Source organism: Heterodontus francisci, chromosome 41 (genome assembly GCF_036365525.1).
Source record: "Heterodontus francisci isolate sHetFra1 chromosome 41, sHetFra1.hap1, whole genome shotgun sequence".
Classification (NCBI taxonomy): Eukaryota; Metazoa; Chordata; class Chondrichthyes; order Heterodontiformes; family Heterodontidae; genus Heterodontus; species Heterodontus francisci.
The window spans coordinates 9388810-9399245 of NC_090411.1; the positions used below are offsets into that span (position 1 = coordinate 9388810).

General features: G+C 54.5%; 3 non-coding genes across 3 annotated transcripts; all 3 read right to left on the reverse strand.

Annotated features, from left to right (window-relative positions):
• Window positions 1-943: 943 nt before the first annotated feature.
• LOC137353920 (U2 spliceosomal RNA) lies at window positions 944-1134 on the reverse strand. The gene has a single exon (XR_010970070.1). It is a non-coding gene; the product is annotated as a U2 spliceosomal RNA (small nuclear RNA).
• A 386-nt stretch (window positions 1135-1520) lies between these two features.
• Window positions 1521-1711, reverse strand: LOC137354910 (U2 spliceosomal RNA). The gene has a single exon (XR_010970561.1). It is a non-coding gene; the product is annotated as a U2 spliceosomal RNA (small nuclear RNA).
• Window positions 1712-2098: 387 nt separating this feature from the next.
• LOC137354913 (U2 spliceosomal RNA) lies at window positions 2099-2289 on the reverse strand. The gene has a single exon (XR_010970563.1). It is a non-coding gene; the product is annotated as a U2 spliceosomal RNA (small nuclear RNA).
• Window positions 2290-10436: the final 8147 nt, after the last annotated feature.

Sequence of the window (10436 nt, forward strand, 5' to 3'; positions counted from 1 at the left end):
ACCTCGACCCCCATTGACTGCAACCGGAGTAGATTTTGCATAATTTTCTGGAGTCGGGACAGTTCCCTCTGTCTCTCTCTCGCCTTCTGAACACCTTTGTGGATGAAGAACCTCTTGATGTTCTCCTTAATCGCTTCCCACCAGTGAACTGGAGACTCAAAGAGGGGTTTCACGGTCCTCCAACCTTTGTAATCCCTTTTGAGTTCCTCAACGTTCTCTGGGGTCAGCAGTGTCACATTGAGCTTCCACGTCCCTCTGCCAACCCGCTGGTCGTCCTGTAAGTGACAGTCGGCCAGTAAGAGGCAGTGGTCGGAGAAGAACACCGGCTTGACGTCGGTGGATCCGACCGTGACAGCACGGGACACAAACAGGAAGTCAATCCTGGAACGGGCAGACCCGTCCGATCTTGACCATGTGTATCTGCGCTGCGCTCCGTCTGCAGGTTTGCTGAAGACGTCGTGCAGTTTGGCATCCTTAACTGTTTCTATGAGGAATCTGGACGTAGCGTCCAGTTTTCTGTCGTCACTGCCGGATCGTCCAGCCGCATCGATGATGCAGTTGAAGTCACCGCCTAGGATGACCGGCCTGGACGTCGCCAGCAGCAGTGGGAGCTGCTGGAAGACGGTCAGCCGCTCGCTGCGTTGTACCGGGCGACGGCGGGCGGTCTTTGAGCCAGAGCTCCTTTTGTTGCCGGGCCTTGCAAGCAGAAAGGAAAGCACGCGTGCATGCCACGCGCAGCCATTCCTCGCGCTTTTGCGCGAGGCATTGCGCAGGAAAAAAGACACGCGCGCGCTGGGCAGCAAAGGGCGGCCTGCAACTGCGGGGCAATCCAACAGGGGGCAGCGTAGCGCCCACGGAAAACTGCAGCAAAGTCAGCCGAGCAGCAGCGCCGTCACTATTGCGAATTCTATTTTTCAGCAGGGGTCTCGCCCCCATGGAGGGGGGAAGCTGCACCGCTCCTGGAAACACTGCAATACCAGGTGGATGCATGGAGTGGACGGGGCAAGCCCCTGTTCCATCTCCCTGTCCCAAAAATCAATTTAATATTTGGTCCCCAGATAGGGGACGTATCAGATATTAAACTGATAAGAACAGATACTACACTTGATCTTAGCCAAAATGCCGAGAAGCGATGGCCGTAAAACTGCGTTTGCTGCGCGCGTCAGGGCCGGCGTGCGGCCTCTACCTCAAAGTCGCCGCCGGATGGGCGAGCCTAGGGCGAAAGAGGCGACGGCGGGCGGTCTTTGAGCCAGAGCTCCTTTTGTTGCCGGGCCTTGCAAGCAGAAAGGAAAGCACGCGTGCATGCCACGCGCAGCCATTCCTCACGCTTCTGCGCGAGGCATTGCGCAGGAAAAAAGACACGCGCGCGCTGGGCAGCAAAGGGCGGCCTGCAACTGCGGGGCAATCCAACAGGGGGCAGCGTAGCACCCACGGAAAACTGCAGCAAAGTCAGCCGAGCAGCAGCGCCGTCAGCATTGCGAATTCTATTTTTCAGCAGGGGTCTCGCCCCCATGGAGGGGGGAAGCTGCACCGCTCCTGGAAACACTGCAATACCAGGTGGATGCATGGAGTGGACGGGGCAAGCCCCTGTTCCATCTCCCTGTCCCAAAAATCAATTTAATATTTGGTCCCCAGATAGGGGACGTATCAGATATTAAACTGATAAGAACAGATACTACACTTGATCTTAGCCAAAAGGCCGAGAAGCGATGGCCGTAAAACTGCGTTTGCTGCGCGCGTCAGGCCCGGCGTGCGGCCTCTACCTCAAAGTAGCCGCCGGGTGGGCGAGCCTAGGGCGAAAGAGGCGACGGCGGGCGGTCTTTGAGCCAGAGCTCCTTTTGTTGCCGGGCCTTGCAAGCAGAAAGGAAAGCACGCGTGCATGCCACGCGCAGCCATTCCTCGCGCTTCTGCGCGAGGCATTGCGCGGGAAAAAAGACACGCGCGCGCTGGGCAGCAAAGGGCGGCCTGCAACTGCGGGGCAATCCAACAGGGGGCAGCGTAGCGCCCACGGAAAACTGCAGCAAAGTCAGCCGAGCAGCAGCGCCGTCACTATTGCGAATTCTATTTTTCAGCAGGGGTCTCGCCCCCATGGAGGGGGGGAAGCTGCACCGCTCCTGGAAACACTGCAATACCAGGTGGATGCATGGAGTGGACGGGGCAAGCCCCTGTTCCATCTCCCTGTCCCAAAAATCAATTTAATATTTGGTCCCCAGATAGGGGACGTATCAGATATTAAACTGATAAGAACAGATACTACACTTGATCTTAGCCAAAAGGCCGAGAAGCGATGGCCGTAAAACTGCGTTTGCTGCGCGTGTCAGTCCCGGCGTGCGGCCTCTACCTCAAAGTAGCCGCCGGGTGGGCGAGCCTAGGGCGAAAGAGGCGACGGCGGGCGGTCTTTGAGCCAGAGCTCCTTTTGTTGCCGGGCCTTGCAAGCAGAAAGGAAAGCACGCGTGCATGCCACGTGCAGCCATTCCTTGCGCTTCTTCGCGAGGCATTGCGCAGAAAAAAAGACACGCGCGCGCTGGGCAGCAAAGGGCGGTCTGCAACTGCGGGGCAATCCAACAGGGGGCAGCGTAGCGCCCACGGAAAACTGCAGCAAAGTCAGCCGAGCAGCAGCGCCGTCACTATTGCGAATTCTATTTTTCAGCAGGGGTCTCGCCCCCATGGAGGGGGGAAGCTGCACCGCTCCTGGAATCAAAACCCCCCATGAAATCCCGAAGACCCTTTCATCAACCTCCCCACCAGGAAATCCCAAAGACCCTTTCATCACCCTGCCCCCACAGGAAATCCCAAAGACCCTTTCATCACCCTCACCCCCAGGAAATCCCAAAGATCCTTTAATCACACTCCCCTCCCAGGAAATCCCAAATACCATTTCATCACCCTCCCCCCCCAGGAAATCCCAAAGACCCTTTCATCACCCTCCCCTCCCCAGTAAATCCCAAAGACCCTTTCATCACCCTCATCTAAGGAAAACCAAAAGAGCCTTTCATCACCCACCACCCCCACTCCCAGGAAATCCCAAAGACCCTTTCATCACCCTCCCCCCCAGGTAATCCCAAAGATCCTTTCATCACCCTCCCCTCCCAGGAAATCCCACAGAACCTTCATCACCCTCGCCCCCAGGAAATCCCAAAGACCCTTTCATCACCCCACCCCCAGGAAATCCCAAAGACCCTTTCATCACCCTCCCTCCCAGGAAATCCCAAAGACCCTTTCATCACCCTCACCCCAGGAAATCCCAAAGACACTTTCATCACCCCCCCAGGAAATCCCAAAGACCCTTTCATCACCCTCCCTCCCAGGAACTCCCAAAGATCCTTTCTTCACCCTCCCCACCCCAGGAAAATTCAAAGACCCTTTCATCACCCCCCCACCCCCAGGAAATCCCAAAGACCCTTTCATCACCCTCCCACCCAGGAAATCCCAAAGAACCTTTCATCACCCTCCCCAACAGGAAATTCCAAAGACACTTTCATCACCCTACCCCTCCAGGAAATCCCAAAGATGCTTTCATCAACCTCCACCCCCAGGAAATCCCAAAGAGCCTTTCATCACCCTCCCCCCACAGCAAATCCCAAAGACCATTTCATCACCCTCCACCCCCACTCCCAGGAAATCCCTAAGACCCTTTCATCACCCTCCCCCCCAGCAAATACCAAAGACCCTTTCATCACCCTCTCCCCCCCGGAAATCCCAAGGACCCTTTCATCACCCTCACTGCCAGGAAATCCCAAAGATCCTTGATTCTCACTCTCCTCCCAGGAAATCCCAAATACCATTTCATCACCCTCCCCCCACAGGAAATCCCAAAGACCCTTTCATCACCCTCCCCTCCCCAGTAAATCCCAAAGACCCTTTCATCACCCTCATCTAAGGAAATCCAAAAGAGCCTTTCATCACCCTCCACCCCCACTCCCAGGAAATCCCAAAGACCCTTTCATCACCCTCTACCCCCACTCCCAGGAAATCCCAAAGACCCTTTCATCACCCTCCCCCCCAGGTAATCCCAAAGATCCTTTCATCACCCTCCCCTCCCAGGAAATCCCAAAGACCCTTCATCACCCTCGCCCCCAGGAAATCCCAAAGACCCTTTCATCACCCCACCCACAGGAAATTCCAAAGACCCTTTCATCACCCTCCCCCAGGAAATCCCAAAGACCCTTTCATCACCCTCACCCCAGGAAATCCCAAAGACACTTTCATCACCCCCCCCAGGAAATCCCAAAGACCCTTTCATCACCCTCCCTCCCAGGAACTCCCAAAGATCCTTTCTTCACCCTCGCCACCCCAGGAAAATTCAAAGACCCTTTCATCACCCTCCCCCTCCAGGAAATCCCAAAGACACTTTCATCAACCTCCCCCCACAGCAAATCCCAAAGACCCTTTCATCACCCTCCCTCCCAGGAACTCCCAAAGATCCTTTCTTCACCCTCGCCACCCCAGGAAAATTCAAAGACCCTTTCATCACCCACCCCACCCAGGAAATCCTAAAGACCCTTTCATCACCCTCCCACCCAGGAAATCCCAAAGAACCTTTCATCACCCTCCCCAACAGGAAATCCCAAAGACCCTTTCATCACCCTCCCCCTCCAGGAAATCCCAAAGACACTTTCATCAACCTCCCCCCACAGCAAATCCCAAAGACCCTTTCATCACCCTCCACCCCCACTCCCAGGAAATCCCTAAGACCCTTTCATCACCCTCCCTCCCAGCAAATACCAAAGACCCTTTCATCACCCTCACCGCCAGGAAATCCCAAAGATCCTTGATTCACACTCTCCTCCCAGGAAATCCCAAAGACCATTTCATCACCCTCCACTCCAGGAACTCCCAAAGATCCTTTCTTCACCCTCCCCTCCACGGAAAGTTCAAAGACCCTTTCATCACCCTCCCCCCCCCAGGAAATCCCAAAGACCCTATTATGACCCTCCCCCCCCCCCCCCCAGGAAATCCCAAAGACCCTTTCATCACCCTCCACCCCAGGAAATCCCAAAGAACCTTTCATCACCCTCCCCAACAGGAAATCCCAAAGACCCTCATATCACCATCTCCCCCCCCCCAGGAAATACCAAAGTCCCTTTCATCACCCTCCCCCGCAGGAAATCCCAAAGACCCTTACATCACACTTCCCCTCAGGAAATCCCAAACACCCTTTCATCACTCTCCCCCCCTGGAAATCCCAAAGACCATTTCATCACTCTCCCCCTCAGGAAATCCCAAAGATCCTTTCATCACCCTCCCCTCAAGGGAAATCCCAAAGAACATTTCATCACCCTCCCCCCCCAGGAAATCCCAAAGATCCTTTCATCACCCTCCCCCCACTTCTGGAAATCCTAAAGACCCTTTCATCACCCTCCCCCACCAGGAAATCCCAAAGACCCTATCATCACCCTCCCCCCCACCAGGATATCTCAAAGAAAATTGCATCATCCTCACCCCCAGGAAATCCCAAAGACACTCTCATCACACTTCCCCCCAAGAAATCTCAAAGGCCCTTTCATTACCCTCGCCCCAGGAAATCCCAAAGACCTTTTCATCACTCTCCCCTACCCCCAGCAAATCCCAAAGACCCTTTCATCACTCTCCCCTCCAGGAAATTCCAGAGACCCTTTCATCACCCTCCCCCTCAGGAAATCCCAAAGACCCTTTCATCACCCAACCCCCGAGGAAATCCCAAACACCCCTTCATCATCCTCCCCCCAGGAAATCCCACAGACCCTTTTTAGACCCTCCCTCGTCGCCCAGGAAATCCCAAAGACCCTTTAATCACCCTCCCTCTCAGGAAATCTCAAAGACCCTTTCATCACCCACCCCCTCAGGAATTCCCAAAGACCCTTTCATCACCATCCCACCCAGGAAATCCCAAAGTCCCTATCATCACCCTACCCTCCCATGGAATCCCAAAGCCCCTTACATCACCATCCCCTCCCAGGAAATCCCAAAGACCCTTACATCACACACCCCCCAGGAAAGCCCAAAGACCCTTTCATCACACTCCCACCAGAAAATCCCAAAGACCCTTTCATCACCCTCCACCCCCAGGAAATCCCAAAGCCCCTTCATCACCCTCCCCCCCAGGGAATCCCAAAGACCTTTTCATCACCCTGCCTCTCAGGAAATCCCAAAGACCCTTTCATCACCCTCCCTTCCCAGGTAATCCCTAAGACCCTATCATCACCCTACCCTCCCAGGAAATCCCAAAGACCCTTTCAACCACACCCCCCCCACCCCAGGAAATCAGAAAGACCCCTTCATCACCCTCCCCCACAGGAAATCCCAAAGACCCATTCATCACCCTCCCCCCCACAAGAAATGCCAAAGACATATTCATCACCCTCCCCACCCCAGGAAATCCCAAAAACCCTTTCATCACCCTCCCCCCTCAGGAAATCCCAAAGACCCATTCATCACCCTCCCCCCAAGAAATTCCAAAGACCCTTTCATCACCCTCCCCGACCCCAGGATATCCCAAAGACCCTTTCATCACTCTCCCCTCCAGGAAATCCCAAAGACCCTTTCATCACCCTCCCCCTCAGGAAATCCCAAAGACCCTTTCATCACCCTCCCCCCACAGGAAATCCCAAAGACCCTTTCATCACTCTCCGCCCTCCCTCCCAGGAAATCCCAAAGACCCTTTCATCACCCTCCCCCCCCAGGAAATCCCAAAGACCCTTACATCACGCTCCCCCTCAGGAAATCCCAAAGACCCTTTCATCACCCTCCCCTCCCAGGAAATCCCAATGACCATTTCATCAACCTCCCCCCCAGGAAATCCCAAAGATCCTTTGATCACCCTCCCCCACTTCAGGAAATCCCAAAGACCCTTTCATCACCTTCCCCCCAGGAATTCCCAAAGAGCCTTTCATCACCCTGCCCTCAGGAAATCCAAAAGAGCCCATCATCACCCTGCCCCCACAGGAAATCACAAAGATACTTTCATCACCCTCCCCTCAGGAGATCCCAAAGAGCCTTTCATCACCCTCCCCCCACAGGAAATCCCAAAGACCCTTTCATCACTCTCCGCCCTCCCTCCCAGGAAATCCCAAAGACCCTTTCATCACCCCCCACAAAACCCCCCATGAAATCCCGAAGACCCTTTCATCAACCTCCCCACCAGGAAATCCCAAAGACCCTTTCATCACCCTCCCCCCACAGGAAATCCCAAAGACCCTTTCATCACCCTCACCCCCAGGAAATCCCAAAGATCCTTTAATCACACTCCCCTCCCAGGAAATCCCAAATACCATTTCATCACCCTCCCCCCCCCAGGAAATCCCAAAGACCCTTTCATCACCCTCCCCTCCCCAGTAAATCCCAAAGACCCTTTCATCACCCTCATCTAAGGAAATCCAAAAGAGCCTTTCATCACCCTCCACCCCCACTCCCAGGAAATCCCAAAGACCCTTTCATCACCCTCCACCCCCACTCCCAGGAAATCCCAAAGACCCTTTCATCACCCTCCCCCCCAGGAAATCCCAAAGACCCTTTCATCACCCTCCCTTCCCAGGTAATCCCAAAGACCCTATCATCACCCTACCCTCCCACGGAATCCCAAAGCCCCTTACATCACCCTCCCCTCCCAGGAAATCCCAAAGACCCTTTCAACCACACCCCCCCCACCCCAGGAAATCAGAAAGACCCCTTCATCACCCTCCCCCACAGGAAATCCCAAAGACCCATTCATAACCCTCCCCCCCACAAGAAATGCCAAAGACATATTCATCACCCTCCCCACCCCAGGAAATCCCAAAAACCCTTTCATCACCCTCCCCCCTCAGGAAATCCCAAAGACCCATTCATCACCCTCCCCCCAAGAAATTCCAAAGACCCTTTCATCACCCTCCCCGACCCCAGGATATCCCAAAGACCCTTTCATCACTCTCCCCTCCAGGAAATCCCAAAGACCCTTTCATCACCCTCCCCCTCAGGAAATCCCAAAGACCCTTTCATCACCCTCCCCCCACAGGAAATCCCAAAGACCCTTTCATCACTCTCCGCCCTCCCTCCCAGGAAATCCCAAAGACCCTTTCATCACCCTCCCCCCCCAGGAAATCCCAAAGACCCTTACATCACGCTCCCCCTCAGGAAATCCCAAAGACCCTTTCATCACCCTCCCCTCCCAGGAAATCCCAACGACCATTTCATCAACCTCCCCCCCAGGAAATCCCAAAGATCCTTTGATCACCCTCCCCCACTTCAGGAAATCCCAAAGACCCTTTCATCACCTTCCCCCCAGGAATTCCCAAAGAGCCTTTCATCACCCTGCCCTCAGGAAATCGAAAAGAGCCCATCATCACCCTGCCCCCACAGGAAATCACAAAGATACTTTCATCACCCTCCCCTCAGGAGATCCCAAAGAGCCTTTCATCACCCTCCCCCCACAGGAAATCCCAAAGACCCTTTCATCACTCTCCACCCTCCCTCCCAGGAAATCCCAAAGACCCTTTCATCACCCCCCACAAAACCCCCCATGAAATTCCGAAGACCCTTTCATCAACCTCCCCACCAGGAAATCCCAAAGACCCTTTCATCACCCTCCCCCCACAGGAAATCCCAAAGACCCTTTCATCACCCTCACCCCCAGGAAATCCCAAAGATCCTTTAATCACACTCCCCTCCCAGGAAATCCCAAATACCATTTCATCACCCTCCCCCCCCCCCAGGAAATCCCAAAGACCCTTTCATCAGCCTCCCCTCCCCAGTAAATCCCAAAGACCCTTTCATCACCCTCATCTAAGGAAATCCAAAAGAGCCTTTCATCACCCTCCACCCCCACTCCCAGGAAATCACAAAGACCCTTTCATCACCCTCCACCCCCACTCCCAGGAAATCCCAAAGACCCTTTCATCACCCTCCCCCCAGGTAATCCCAAAGATCCTTTCATCACCCTCCCCTCCCAGGAAATCCCACAGAACCTACATCACCCTCGCCCCCAGGAAATCCCAAAGACCCTCATATCACCATCTCCCCCCCCCCAGGAAATACCAAAGTCCCTTTCATCACCCTCCCCCGCAGGAAATCCCAAAGACCCTTACATCACACTTCCCCTCAGGAAATCCCAAACACCCTTTCATCACTCTCCCCCCCTGGAAATCCCAAAGACCATTTCATCACTCTCCCCCTCAGGAAATCCCAAAGATCCTTTCATCACCCTCCCCTCAAGGGAAATCCCAAAGAACATTTCATCACCCTCCCCCCCCAGGAAATCCCAAAGATCCTTTCATCACCCACCCCCCACCTCTGGAAATCCTAAAGACCCTTTCATCACCCTCCCCCACCAGGAAATCCCAAAGACCCTATCATCACCCTCCCCCCCACCAGGATATCTCAAAGAAAATTGCATCATCCTCACCCCCAGGAAATCCCAAAGACACTCTCATCACACTTCCCCCCAAGAAATCTCAAAGGCCCTTTCATTACCCTCGCCCCAGGAAATCCCAAAGACCTTTTCATCACTCTCCCCTACCCCCAGCAAATCCCAAAGACCCTTTCATCACTCTCCCCTCCAGGAAATTCCAGAGACCCTTTCATCACCCTCCCCCTCAGGAAATCCCAAAGACCCTTTCATCACCCAACCCCCGAGGAAATCCCAAACACCCCTTCATCATCCTCCCCCCAGGAAATCCCACAGACCCTTTTTAGACCCTCCCTCGTCGCCCAGGAAATCCCAAAGACCCTTTAATCACCCTCCCTCTCAGGAAATCTCAAAGACCCTTTCATCACCCACCCCCTCAGGAATTCCCAAAGACCCTTTCATCACCATCCCACCCAGGAAATCCCAAAGTCCCTATCATCACCCTACCCTCCCATGGAATCCCAAAGCCCCTTACATCACCATCCCCTCCCAGGAAATCCCAAAGACCCTTACATCACACACCCCCCAGGAAAGCCCAAAGACCCTTTCATCACACTCCCACCAGAAAATCCCAAAGACCCTTTCATCACCCTCCACCCCCAGGAAATCCCAAAGCCCCTTCATCACCCTCCCCCCCAGGGAATCCCAAAGACCTTTTCATCACCCTCCCCCCCAGGAAATCCCAAAGACCCTTTCATCACCCTCCCTTCCCAGGTAATCCCTAAGACCCTATCATCACCCTACCCTCCCACGGAATCCCAAAGCCCCTTACATCACCCTCCCCTCCCAGGAAATCCCAAAGACCCTTTCAACCACACCCCCCCCACCCCAGGAAATCAGAAAGACCCCTTCATCACCCTCCCCCACAGGAAATCCCAAAGACCCATTCATCACCCTCCCCCCCACAAGAAATGCCAAAGACATATTCATCACCCTCCCCACCCCAGGAAATCCCAAAAACCCTTTCATCACCCTCCCCCCTCAGGAAATCCCAAAGACCCATTCATCACCCTCCCCCCAAGAAATTCCAAAGACCCTATCATCACCCTCCCCGACCCCAGGATATCCCAAAGAC